Source organism: Aotus nancymaae, unplaced genomic scaffold (assembly GCF_030222135.1).
Source record: "Aotus nancymaae isolate 86718 unplaced genomic scaffold, 86718_ANA_hifiasm-v0.15.2.pri h1tg000004l, whole genome shotgun sequence".
Taxonomy (NCBI): domain Eukaryota; kingdom Metazoa; phylum Chordata; class Mammalia; order Primates; family Aotidae; genus Aotus; species Aotus nancymaae.
The window spans coordinates 33,535,372-33,550,202 of record NW_026988415.1 but is presented as its reverse complement, the minus strand read 5'-3'; the positions used below and the strand labels follow the sequence as shown (position 1 = coordinate 33,550,202).

At 34.9% G+C, this 14,831-nt stretch overlaps 1 protein-coding gene and 1 non-coding gene across 3 annotated transcripts in view; both read left to right on the top strand.

The window, feature by feature from the left end:
- HTR2C (5-hydroxytryptamine receptor 2C) overlaps positions 1–14,831 on the top strand; it is a 281,512-nt gene that overhangs the window by 9,122 nt on the left and 257,559 nt on the right. The gene's annotated exons all lie outside the window — the stretch shown is intronic.
- Positions 7,095–7,221, top strand: LOC135269384 (small nucleolar RNA SNORA35). The gene has a single exon (XR_010337673.1). It is a non-coding gene; the product is annotated as a small nucleolar RNA SNORA35 (small nucleolar RNA).

Below are 14,831 nucleotides of genomic sequence, written 5' to 3'. Positions count from 1 at the left end.
GACAAGTAGGAGAAAGTGTAAGATAAAAATATAAGCCAGCAACAACATTAGTGTGTTCTTTGAATTGAAGGCATTGGATTGTGGCCAGAGAAGAACAAGCCCTTCTAAGTTGAGAAGGCTGAATGAAATGGGGGTCCCTTAAATGCATTTCTAAATGGTTTTAAACGTTAATGAGTAGTGGTGTCAGGTGAGCATGCAGAATGAGCAGTGGGGAATGCTAATAAGTTCTACATTTTGGAACTTCAAGTCAAGAGAGGACTGGACTACTGGGAGGGAGAAAGAATAGAAATGACTGAGGAAACCAGGAAAAACTGCACTTGAAAGGTCAAGACTTTGAAAGTGACTACAAAATGCTCTCAAATGAAAGCTTTGTGGAATCATTTATATAAATGATCAGGGCTTGCAAATTCATTGATGAAATGGGAAATATGTGTCATATAGCCAGGCAGAGCAAGCCTATCAAGCCATTTTTCCATTGCTACAGAGCACACAGCAGATTAAAAAGGGAAGCTAAGAACTGAGGATTGAAGATTTGGATTGAAATCTTGATCTCCCCAGATGAGGATTGAAAAATGATCTCCCCAGATGCCTCAGTATCTGACTGACATTGCTGATAAGTTACAGAGTAGGCATACATGCTGAGAGGTAAAATAAGCATATGGGTTTTATAAAAGATGTTTCTATTAGTTCTCTGGAGGTGGCAGTGAAGTGAGATAATGAAATATTACAAAAAATCACCAGAGCCGGAAATTATGAAAAATGGGATATCAAGTATAAAATTAACAAAATCCAGTGCTTTTGGAAACTCTCTTCTTCCAATTATTTTTCTATTTCCCATCTCATTCTCACCCATTTCCCCACAGGATGCTGTTCAGTTGTTTTGGAGGTGTTTCATTGGAATACTGGGATTAAGATTTGCTAAGAACCTACTATAAAAAAGCATGATAAAAAAATCTCATAATCCAATAAATGCTGATTTTTACTACCATTTAACAGATGAGGAAAGACAGGCTTGGAAGCCTACTTTATTTATCCAGATCCCCTCCAAAATAGCCAATACATCTGCCAGTAGATATGACTTACTTATAACCCCGAGTAAAAATGGGTAGCAGAGCAAAGGGAGAATTTCCGCTTTTCCACAATAAGGGAATGCTAATTAATCTTCCATATGTACAGGAAAGATTTGTCTCTGGCTTTGTTCAAATCACAAACAATTACCTACAAGTTTTGGTCACAGCATTTTAGATAATTTTTAAATACTGGCTAACCATGAGAGAAAAGGCAGTAAGGTTTTATTAATGTAAGTTAAAAAAGATAGCAAATATAGACATGGTAAACTTACTAGTTTTTTTGGATATTCAAAGGACCTGTGATCAGATTTCCCACCAAACAAGAGAGATGTTAAATATAGTTATAAATTATCATGTATTGAGCATCTCCTCCATGCCAGGCACTATTGGAAAGTGCACAAACTATTTCCTTTAATTTTCACAACATTCCAGTGACAGTGGTTATTATTACCTATACTTAACACATGAGGCCTAGGGGCTTAAGTGAGTTATCTACGGTCCCCTGAGTCCTATAGGTTTGCTGTGGTGTCAATCTAGTAATATTAAGTACCTAACACATACCCCTTCACCTTCCACCATGAGTACATGAGTGGAAGCAGCCTGAGACCCTCACCAGATACAGATGCTGGCACCACACTTCTTATACAGCCTGCAGAACTGTAAGCCAAATAAACGTCTTTTTAAAATAAATCACTGAACCTTAGAGATTCCTTTATAACAATACAAATGGATTAAGATAGAAAGTGAGAAGTGGCTTTTGAGCTCAACATTGAAGACAGAATAGAATTTAGAATTTGGAGTGGGAAAGAGAAAGAGTATCTCAAAGCGTGTGTTGGAGTAGGGGAGCTTCATGAAAAGCTTGGAAACCAATGAGTGTTGAATGAGGCAGGGCTGATGGTCTGTGGCCTTATTGGGTTATTCTCAGTAAAAGGAGATCAGCTGGAATAGGTAGGGCGACAGCAACATTCAGCAGCTCTATCTTCATTAAATGTTATTATATCATGCACCGGAGAACATAAAGTTCTAAGTTCACTTTGGGTGAATGTTATATAAATCCAAGATCATTATTTTTGATTCTTCATATTAATAGGCAATCCATTAAGTGTGTGTTCGAACCAAAAATGAGATAACCAAGGAGATCGTAAGAGGCAGATGCTGATTTGGTGGTTTTGATATTTACAGTAGCTCTTCCAAAGAGAAACTTCTATTAAGTGCTTAGAAATATGGGACTGACCAGCCTAGGCAACATTGCAAAACTCCATCTCTGCAAAAAAAATAAAAAATAAAAAATTAGCCAGACATGGTGGCACATGTCTATAGTACCAACTACTCAGGTGGCTGCAGTGGGAGGATTGCTTGAGCCCAGGAGGTTGAGGCTGCAGTGGGTTGTGATTGGGCCACTGTACCCTATCCTGGGCAACAGAGTGAGACTCTGTCATGCACAAAAAGAAAGAAAGAAAGAAAGAAAGAAAGAGAAAGAATATGGGACTGGAACTCTCATCTTTGTCTCATAGTTTTGATGCTGTGGTATTGTGCTAATTACTACACCTAGAATAAACATCCCCTGCCACCAGGTGGCTACAGACAGAGTTATGCCATGTTTTCAGGAGCTTAGGATTCCAGTGTGGTGAAAGCTTTTCTAAGTCACAACTTTTAAAAACTGACAATGGGGAGAAATACCAAATATAGGTGATGGGGATGGAGGCAGCAAACCACACTGTACCTATGCAACAATCCTGCATGTTCTTCACATGTACTCCAGAACCTAAAGTGCAATAATACACACACACAGACATATATATATATATATATACCTGACAATCTATTTAATGTTCTACCTACTATCTAGACAACCTTTTAGGAAAAGTCGACTTGATTCATCTCTTCTCAATATTCATAGGTTTAGGGAATTAATTTATATTCCCAAAGGGGGACACTAAAGCAAATAAAATTCATATGATTTGTATCCAGTTTCTACTGAATTCATTGAATTCTGTCATTTAAAAATAATTTTTATTCATGTTCCATAATTCACTGATTTAAATTCCTTATGGCAGAGTTATAGTTGTGAGAAGAGATGTTCACTTGATTAGAGGAAGAGAAGGATGGCAAGGCTCTTTAAAGCCTTCAGTGGAAAGTCAGAGGCAATTTGAGTACCAGTAGTTGGCAGAGTACCGATCCAGCGTCTCTGACTTCATTAAACATTATGATATCATGGCCCAGAGAACATAAAGTTCTAAGTTTTCTTTGGGGGGAAAATTACATAAATCCATGATTATGATTTTTGACTCTTCATATTAATAGGTAATGCATTAAGTATGCATTAGAAACCAAAAGGATGTAACCTGGTTTTAAAAAGACAAAACACTGCAATGAACATGTCAAAATACTCCTGTCACAAGGAAAGGATGTTGCTCATTGCCCTAAATTATTTATAAGTTTTCACATAATTAGCTGTAAACATCTGACTTATAGAAGAGTCCAGAATGAGTAGTTGATGTTGATAAATGAATTTCATCTTTTTCCCCTTCTTCTGCTTGTGCTATGAAGGTTATAATAAAGAATGAGTGGACTAAGATATCTGGAAAATATATTCTTAAATATTAGATTAACTAAGGTAATTATGGAGAACTAATATGTGATAAGCAATATGACAGGAATTACTGGGGTTGCAGAAAAGCATTGGCCAAGATCTGTGATCTTCATTTTAAATCTTATTGGTGAGATAAGATTAACTAACATAAGATAAAGAAAAAAAATAGTGTGCTCTAAGAAATAAGGTTTATACATATACAAAGTGGTGAGGAATTAATGATGCCTGCATTTCAACAAAAGATCCTTAAGGAAGTGCACTTATCAACTGGGATGACTTGTATAACCATTTTCCATCATTATCTCTTTCATCTCATTGCATAGTCTTCTTCGTATGCCCCATGCAGGACCTTGTACATGGCAGGTGCTCCATAAATATTTGCTGTTTGATCAAGTAATTTTTTGACAAGGGTACAGTAAAAGCAACCAAAAACAGACATTTTGGTTTTATTTCGAATAGTTATCCTGAGAAAAAAAATCTGTGTTGACCATAATAGAGTAACTTATCATTAGATCACGGAATTGGAAAGTCAAGCTTATAAATCTGCTTTCTAAACAGTGCAGTGCCCACTAGCTCACCCTCACAGCCTTTAAGAAGGAAGGTCAAAACTGGAATGCCTAGTGAATCCTGAAAACAATTTTAGTTCACTAGTCTGAGTCAATTAGACATGAACTATAATATCAAGATTTTATGTGGCTAGTAAACTTTTCAGCAGAAATATTTCTCTAAGGTTTGGTATATCTAAAATTTGATGTAAGTGTTTAAATAATGTGAAATTACTCTCTTTTTTAAAAGCAGTATTCAAACAGTGTTTATTTTATATCTAACAAAGGCAGGAGTCTTTTATGTTTATCTATCTGTCTATGTATCTGTATATATATTTTTAATTGAGATGGAGTCTTGCTCTGTCACCCAGGCTGGAGTGCAGTGGTATGATCTTGGCTCACTGCAACCTCTGCTGCCCACATTCAAGTGATTCTCATGCCTCAGACTCCTGAGTAGCTGGGACTACAGGCATGTGCCACCATGCCAGGCTAATTTATTTTTATTTATATATTTTTTTATTTTTAGTAGAGACAGGGCTTTGCCATGTTGTCCAGGCTGGTCTCTAACTCCTGACCTCAGGTGATCTGCCCACCTCAGCCTCCTAAAGTGCTGGGATTAGAGGCGTGAGCCACTGTGCCTGGCTGATAGCCTTATATTAAGGAACTATTGTTTGTTTAGACATGCTCCTCTTAAATTTCAGTCCTCCAAATAAACAAAAAAAATTTAACAGTATTTGTTGCAACTACTAGTTGGCAAGTACATAATTTTATTGAGATAAGGTTAGGCATAATTAGAACAGTAGCACATCACCAAAGGTAGGGATAGAATAACAGCCACCAACAGAGTAAAAACTTTGGTTGAATTTCTTGTAGGTGAATTATGTCTACTACAAAGTTGCATTTTGATGTGTATGCACATTGAGAGCAATATAAAAATTTAGGATTAAGGCTATTGGTCATACTTACATATAAAACAATTATTTCGGGTACGACAACTGCTTTTCAAAATTGTGGAGTAATGAACATGTATTTTTCAGAATGATGAATTAGATGTAACCACAACTTCACAAGTGAATTGTCCAATGTAAACTATTAAAACCCACATTTAATAAACAATTAGTCACATGTTATTTTTCATCTGTTTATATTTAAATCTGTGAAATAATCTGCATATTTAAGAGAGTATCTATACTCTGGTTACCCAACAGTTTGGAAATGAGTATCCATTGGAAAAACAGAAACATGGGCTAATTCATATCTTTCCCCTCAATTTTCTATTATTCTAGAATTTTAGGCAAGAAAATATGTCCTTTTATGAGTCACAGAAAAGCCTGTGCACGTTAATATCTGGATTATACTTTTTCCCCTACTCCTAAAGTGGGTAATGCTTACTTTTAAATTGTTTTTCTCGTCTTCATTTTTCAAAAGCCATTAGCCAATAAGGGACTAGGATATCACTTGTAGTTCCCATTTTGCAGAGAAGTTTCTGGTATTTGATTCCATTCTACTTTGAAAGTCTGAGAAAAGTTCCAAACCTCAACTTTGGAGATGAAACTTCCTCATACAGGGAGGACAGGCAAAAAAGTAATGGAATATTTTATACCTATTGTATTGACAAAATTTTTAAAATTTGAAAAAACCAAGCATTTGTGGGAACATGAACCAACTGGATCTCTTACACATTGCTAGTAGAAATATAAATTTGTAAAATTACTTGGAAAAAGTTGCATTATCTCTTAAAATTGAATATTCACAATATGTATATGATGTTTTGTTTTAATAATTAATTAATTAATTATATCAATAGAGCCACGAATGGAGATGACAATGGTGATTCATACACCAAGGGTTATAATTAATCCAGTTTTGTGCACTAGAGGCCAGACTATTTCTAGAATTCAAGGATGGCTGAGCACCTAAACAGCATCATTTGGTAAGGCAGCATACCAGGTTAGAACAAAAGTCAAGGGGGTATAGAGAAAGGCACTCGTTTTGGTGGGAACACTATTAATTTAGAGTAGGCTTGGTTCATAAAATTTTATCTATGAATGTTTGTTGACTTAATGAAGCAAAAAATGAAGAAAAAGGTAATGATTATTTGCCAATGTCTGCTTGAGGTGGCAGATTTTCAGTCATAATCAAGAGAAAAAATAATAGGTGCATCAAATTGATAGTTTTCTGTTTTTTACATTTGGGAGAATGTAAGTTCCTTCCAGAGGCACAGGAAAGATGTGTCATTGTCCTTCAAAAAATTCAAGGATAGTGATCTACAAATTTTTTGTCAGGAAATATTAGTCAATTTTAAATAGTCATTCAACATATATGCCAATGTAAAATAATTGGATCTAAAACAACTTTTCTTTTGTAAGGGGAAATTATAAGAATAGAAAATTGTAGAATTATTAACTGAAAAATTTCCTAAAATTTTTTTACCAGATCCCCACAAATGATAATTTGAAAAAAAAAATGAATAGGTATTGGTGAGTATGGAGATGTTTAGTTATGACAATAGCTATTAATTATTAAATATTTAACAACTAATGTCAGGTTGTGTACGAGACTACTAGACTTTGCAATTCTCACAGCAGCCAATGAAGTAGTTATTACTGATTCCATTTAATATATGTGAAAACAGAGGCTACAGGAGCTTGAGTGAGTTTACCAAAGTCCCACAGCTAGTCAGTGACAGTGCTGGGATTCTGAACCCAGATCTGCCTGATTCTAAACTCACATTTTCTTCACTGAAAGTTGACCTATGTTGGCAGTCACCATATTGAGTGAATGAGGCAATGGGTTCTGAGATGTCTCTGGTCATCTACCCACTCCCTCCCTTAAGCTTGTTATTCTACATAGAGCCTGGGGCTCCAACCCCAGCTCTGCTGTCTACAGCACTGCCAAGTGACCCATTGGGCTCCACCTTGACCAACTGGGCATCAAGCGGTGCAAAAGCAAATCCCTCTCAAGCTGGGAGCGTCACACCGTGGACTACTCCTGCATACAGCTGGGTACATATCTTCTGGGTCCTATGACCTGCCTAAAAAAAAGTGAGAGAGTGGAGAGACAGATCCAGGCAGCTCAGTAACTGCTATTACCAGAAAAATGTGACTATGTCCATAACAGGTTAGTAGAAGATATTCAGTAAATATTATCCTCGCTATTACATTATTATCGTCATTACTAGCTGTGAAGCTTTTAGCAATTTACATTAACCCCTCCTAGACTCAGCACCCTAGTCCATAAAATAAGATTGAGACTACTGGAATGATCTAAGATTGTCATGATGATTACATGACAAGCTAAATCCATTTAAATTTCTGGGCAATTTGCTCATTAAGTGTTAGTAAGACAGAGAGACAAGTGGTTTTCTCCTTTTAATGTGATGAAAATGAGATTATAATTATCTTGCAGATGATGGCGCCCATGTATTTGCCCCACATGTCTACTAGCTTCCTGACAAGCTAGGCTTCCCCAGCCTCTTCATTCTCTGTATATAAGCAATCAGCTTAGACCTAGTGCTGAGATAGAATTCCCTTTCCAGTTCTTTCTTACAAGTTAGAGCTATATTCAAGACTCATTCCTGGCCCCTTTTTTTTCCATCATGATACCTTCAAATACTCAAGTCCTCACTAATCTCTCTCTCTACCACATAATTTGACAATGATCAGTTTCTCATTTATTCTGTTCATTCACCTTGTTAGCTTATTAGCTAATTGGTAAACTTCAAAAGCAGGGTCTATCTTCTCATAAATCTTAGTACTTACTGCGGCACCTATCCCAGTGCCTTTCATAAGGTAGAGGCTAAATAACTTGCTGGATAAATTAATGTAAGTTATCTATGAAGTTAGCCATCAATTTTTGTAACCAAAACTGGAGAAAAGCTTTAGAAGATTCAATGTCATAGTTTTAGCACCATATAAAACAAGACACTGCTTTATGTGATAAAATACAGACTGAAACTCATTAAAAATTTAGAAAAGATTAGTTTATGACAGATGAATCCATGATAAGTTAAGTGAAAAATAATTAATTTGAAGGAAGACCTCACCTGATACTATTCTTGTGTTAAAATTATGGATGGTAAACTTGCCTTCCTAGGAAATATATTTAGGGGATCCTCTCACAGAAAAGACATGACCCTCATTAACCCAAGGTCATATTTATGTTCTGATCATTAGGTCAAGATAGCAAAAGAATGTACACAATTTGCATTTCATTTACAATCTTACTATTTTCAGACAATTGAGACAAAAATGTATCAATTAAAAAATATATAACTTAATAAATATTGATTGATATGTAAAACAGCAAAAAAATGACACATCTTTCCTGACATTTGGCAAGGATAAATATAATGACTTATCCTTACCATATTTCGGTATATATTTTAAAAATTATAATTCTTTCCACTATAATCTTTATCAATGCTATTGAACCAAGAATAAAAGGAATATGAACATCAAGAATGTGGGTGATATGGAATGGGAGTAGAAGATTGGCCCATGCCTTTATATAAACCTCCTTGCCTTGATGTTTCAGAGACTGGCCTCCTTTTGAAATAAAAATAAATACCTTCTTTCATAGAAACATGTCAAGGTAGAGTGTTCACGTGATCTAATAACCTTGCAAGTGAATGTCTATAATGATAGTTTTATTATTTTCTCTTTATTATTTTAATACAGAATGAGTTCTATTTTAATATACCTTCATCCCTTACCCATACACATAAATATCCCAATGATAACAAGATGTGAAAAGGAAATCTTTTAAATAGATTTTTAAAACTTAATTTCTTAAACTAATATAGTCTTGGGGCTCATCTTAGAGATCCATGTGGGTAGGTGAGAATCTGTCAGCATAATGTCTTTTTCTCAGAATTTTTTCTAAAGGAAGCATGCTATTTTGTTTCCCTTGTTATTATTTTTGCTTCTTTCTCCTGCTAGTGTACTTTAATTTTATTTGGAACTTTGATGATGGAAAAGTATGATTATTTAGATTTTATAGTAATATAAAACACTTTTTGTGAGAAAGACTATGAATTCTCTTTGATATAAACATCTGCCTGTAGTTGAATGAAGTATTATTTAGGATATAATATAGTATTCAACAGGAAAAGCAATTTGTCTAAAAAACGCTTGTTTCCTTGTTGAGTTTACCCTCTTGCCAGCCTGATGTATCTTCACTGCCTATTTGTTCATTGTTACTGTCAGGATAGCAAATTTCTATCTAGAACAGATGGTGTAACTGCCATTGTTCAAATGCTTCGAATTCATTCTGCTACAGGGTATTTTTATCATTAAACCTCTAATTAGCAGTATTAATAAATTGAATCTATGGTCTATTCTGTCTGGGATGTCTGAACATTTATTAAATATCTGAACATAAAAATGCATATTATTTTGATATGAAAATTGTATCAAAACTTATTTGATTATTTCTTAACAGAATCAATGTAAAGATATATTTTATTAAGTTAATATGTTCAAAGGCATCATTCTCTCCATATATATACACACACACATATGTATGTATATGTACATATATATACACATATATATATATGTGTGTGGGTGTGTGTGTATGTATTCCAAGCAGATAAAACTACTGTTTAAACACCTAGTGATCTTCCATTTTGGAGAGGTAATAAAAAAGCATGTTAAATATACATGTATGTGTATATATATATATAGAGAGAGAGAGAGAGAGTATGATGGTAGGTAAATGCTGTATAATTGTAGCAATTAATCACTAGTTCTATAAATTTATTAGTTGATTAATTGTATATGAATCTATCATAGAAGGTACTTGTTTCCCTTACTAATTCCTCCATTACTTATCTCAATAGAAATAAAAAAATCTTGATGTGTGTCTTCATACTTTTGAATAAAGTGTTTAAATTTAATTCTGTTTTTAAATTACAAATTTGGGGCTTTTTATCTACAGGTTCTAACAACATGCCTCCTTCATCCCATGTAGAAAGCCATCATACTTCATATTTTACCATCAGGAAGGAATTAGAGGCAAGGCTAATTTTTTTGCTCTCCATCATACTTTCAATATTAAAATGATTAAAACTGGACCAACAACCATTTTTCATTTAACTTTATCCTTACATAAAGCTTTAAAAAGGAAGGCAATAAATGAATATTTTCAGAAATATTAATAACTTTTAAACAAATTACACTCATGTAAGAATTCAGTAAATAGAATTCTGCAACTTATTATGATTTTTCAGTGATTACTACTTTAGAAATAATTTCATTCAATGTAGTCTATATATTGTGGCCAGGTGTGGTGGCTCACACCTGTAATCCTAGCACTTCAGGAGGCTGAGGAGGATGGGTCACTTGAGTTAGGGAGTCTGAGACCAGCCTGGGCAATATGGCAAAACCTTGTCTCTACCAAAAATACACAAAAATTAGAAGGGAGTGGTGACGCTTGCCTGTGGTCCCAACTACTAGGGAGGCTGAGATGGGAGGATCCCTTGGGCTAGAGGAGATAGAGACTGCAGTGAGCCAAGATCATCTCACTGCATTCCATCCTGGGTGATAGAGTGATCCCATCTTAAAAAAAAAAAATCAGTAACTAAATAGAATTCTGCAACTTATCATGATTTTTCAGTGATTACTAAGAAATAATTTCATTCAGTGTAATCTGTAAATTATAAACAGTATCCAATAGTTGGACAATTTTACAATCAGCAATGATTCATTCTCATTTAACAAATGTTGAATAAGTCAACAAAGATTAGGGTGACTATACATTGTACTTTTCCTAGGACAGTCACAGTTTATGCTTATTGTACATGTATTAATTATAATCTCTAACTCTCAAAAGTGGCCAATCTAGATGTTAAATTATATAGTCATTCTTATGCACTCAGGTAAACCTGAGTGTTATGTGCTTATATATATATATATATATATATATATATATATATATATATAAAACTATAAACAAATGCTGCTTACCTGAAGAAGCATACAAAACTTATTAATGACACAAGATATATACATAAAATTCTTAAGTGTGTTTTTTTATTAAAAGATTCAACTTTTTTGGGAGGCCGAGGCGGGTGGATCACGAGGTCAAGAGATCGAGACCATCTTGGTCAACATGGTGAAACTCCGTATCTACTAAAAATACAAAAAATTAGCTGGGCACGGTGGCGCATGCCTGTAATCCCAGCTACTCAGGAGGCTGAGGCAGGAGAATTGCCTGAACCCAGGAGGCGGAAGTTGTGGTGAGCCGAGATCGCACCATTGCACTCCAGCCTGGGTAACAAGTGTGAAACTCCGTCTCAAAAAAAAAAAAAAAAAAAAAGATTCAATTTTTGGTATAGCCAGTAAGCACTGTGAAAATTCAGTGAAGAGGTATAAGGTTATGGATTAGAGTGGTTAAGGCTAATTTAATGGAGTTGCTGTACTAAAGGACATTGTGGGCATGAGGTCACATAGTTACAGGGATGAAGATGAATATGGTTTATAGCTGATCAACAGTGGAAATGACTTAATATAAAGAAGAGCATGTTAATAAGAATAGTAGGTAAGGACTCAGAAATTCTGGTCTCTTGTTCTTCTCTTCCACTGGCTAACTTTATATCATTGAGTAAATTACTTCTTCCTTTTGACTTTAGTTTTTTGATTTGTAAAATGAGGGATTGAATTGGATTCAGCCATTCATCAGTGTTTTTACGGTGAGATTACTTTTTGCAAGGCACTCCACTAAGGACTATGTAAATGATCTTTCTTCAAGTTCCTTTCCTGCTTTCATTTTTATGGTAGTTACTTTTGTCACAATTATCTCCAATGATATAGTTGTGGCCAGTTTAGAATCTTGTGCTTCTCTGTCAAAGAAGAACATTTCTTGTAGGTACATGATTTTAAGCCAACAAATATTTGCTGCATTAAATTGAATTGAAATTTTTTCTTGCAAGTACCCTTTGTTTCCTAATTGGATTAGAACCATATTTTCATTCCCTATGACAGTGGTAGGGGACTCTGCCAGGAGAAGTTGGCTTTGTGTATTTTTCAGATGGTGAAAATAGCTGTTATGTTAACAGGTAACTGAGGCTGCAGCCAACTCAGCTGGGAAGCATGAATGTTGTGCAATGTTGTTTGTTTGTTTGTTTGTTTGTTTGTTTGTTTGTTTGTTTGCCCTTCTCACAAATGAAACCAGTTTCACATTTGCTCTACCTCCCCAAACTAAAGAATCTTGCTGTTAACTCGAGTGCTAATCACCGAACAGGAAAGATCAGGCTCTCTGGAGTAGAGTTACTGGCACTGAACAGCAGGGACCTCTAGCAACTCAATGAAGCTGAGATGTCTTCTGTGAATCCAGCTGATTCAAGACTACAGGCCCACTTCCCAGTGCAGGCTTTCCTATTTTGGAGGGAGTTGAAAAAGTGACCCTAAAACACTATTATGTATCATACGTCACTTTTGATACACACTGATGCTTCCCTCCACTAACTGGATAAGTTGAGGATAGACCTAGCCTAAAAGGAATCTGATGAGCAAAAGAAAATTATTTTTACTTGTCAAATAAATATTCATTTTGTACTTGAAAATTGTGGCATGATGAAAGTGTTATATGCTTATCCACAATTAAATCTGAAGCATTCTTAATATATAGTATTAATTCTTCTATCTTTGTCACCTGTCAGAAATCAGAGACAGATCTTATGTGTGTGTGTGCCAGGACATAGTTAAATCCAGGTGGAGTCTAACTCTGACTACTTCTGACTAATGCATGCTTTTCACATTGATACTGGTGGTCATGAAGCTAGCAGTAGGGAATTAAATGGAGAGAATTTAAAACTTTATCAAGACAAGTTGAATGAAAGCTGGAAGTAAGAAAAAATAGGAGTTATAATAAATGTTTGAGCATAAATGAGCTACAAGGAAAGCAAATAATTGTGAGGGTATTTATTTTCTCTAGATTGCACGTTTACACACGGAACACCTTGTAAACCTTGCTACCAGGGATTTCCTCTCACTTTTGGTGTGGTTTGGCATTGGCAGGGAGACTGAAGTTTTTTCAGGAAAATATTCTTAGTATCTTTTACTAATTTTTAAAAAATAAGTGAATTTTAAGTGTTAAGAAATTTCTACTAGCTTTCCACCCACTGATATTTTTTAACTTTCAGTGTTTTTTTTTTTTTTTTCAGAAATACATAGTCCTTTTGGTTTAAATCTGTAAATATACCAAGGCAACTATTAAAAGTGTTAAATCCAAGATATGAACAACTGAAAACTAACTGATAGGAGCTAGAAATAGGGTTGTAAGCAAATGATTGGGAATCTGCCTTTTCAGACACACTGCATGAGGAATACAAATCAGTCTTTGTTTCATTCTGCCAGTCATATTAGTATATTCTACGCCCTCAATCTATAAAGCACTTAAAATGTTGAAAACTTTTGACTAAACAGGGAGAAGTAGGAAGAGAAAAAGCAAAAAGCATATGGAATTGCTTGACAATGCGCTGAAATATTAAACTGCAGACATCTCTACGTGTATGTGTAAAATAAAGACCGATTTTGAAAGTAGATTATTTATTTTAAAAATGTGCTAGATTATTTCAGGGTCTAGAAGCAAACACGACTTAAACCTCTACTTATTGTGTACGTGTGTCTGTATGTGTTTGTATTTAATCACCATTGTGGCAAAATAAGAGCATGATCCCAATTCTGTGCCTCATCCCAGAACTTTTAGAGATTGTTGACACCTTACAGAGCCATGGTAAAGGGTCAGGTGCAGGAAGGAAAATTAAAATGCAAACTCACACTGACATGCAGAGTGAGTAACCAGTCTTAGGAAACCTGAAAAGCCTTGACATTGAGCAAGGCAAACTGGGTTTTAAACAGGCAATGGGAAGGCTTCGGTTTTTGCAATTGAAAAAAGAAATTGGCTAAAAGAGAGTGAGTGTAAAAACTAAAAGAAAGGAAGCTAAATTGAGACCTACAGGGTGGTGGGTATCTCTTTTTTTTCCTGATGAACTATGAAACTTTTCTGGGACAGAAAGAATAAGAAGATAGATCTCCACCCATTGTGGTTCAGGGTAACTGATTGGGCTCTGTAATAGAGCTATAGGTAACTTCATTTAATGTGGAAAGAAATGATTCAGGTTAAACAACATGCTTCACTGATTTTTCCAAACAAACCTACTTAAAGAATTTGAGAAACAGGGAATTTCCTCTCAGATAAGCTAGTGAAAACCTACTCATGCCCCAAACAATGTAGTAAAAACAAATTGAGAGCAAGCAACAAAATAGCTTGAGAGTTCAATATAATGTAGAAATTCGTAGTTTTTAAAAAAGCGTATCAGTTTTAATAACTTCAAATAGGAATTTAACAACATCTGTCCCTGTCCATCTTGGAAATGCAGAGGCCTGAGATGTTATAGAACCAAGATCTTTAGGTTAGTAAGCATATAGATCAAATATGTTGTAAATGGAATCCTCGTACAACTTTAAACCTTCTTAAAGTGAACATTTGTAATATGTTTTTGACCATTATGAAATACTTTGTCAACTGTTTCGGTAATATTCTGCAAGAAGAATGAATAACCTTAATGATCTCTAATATTTCTGGTTTTGCCTTTGCTTGAGCAGTTTCATAAATGAA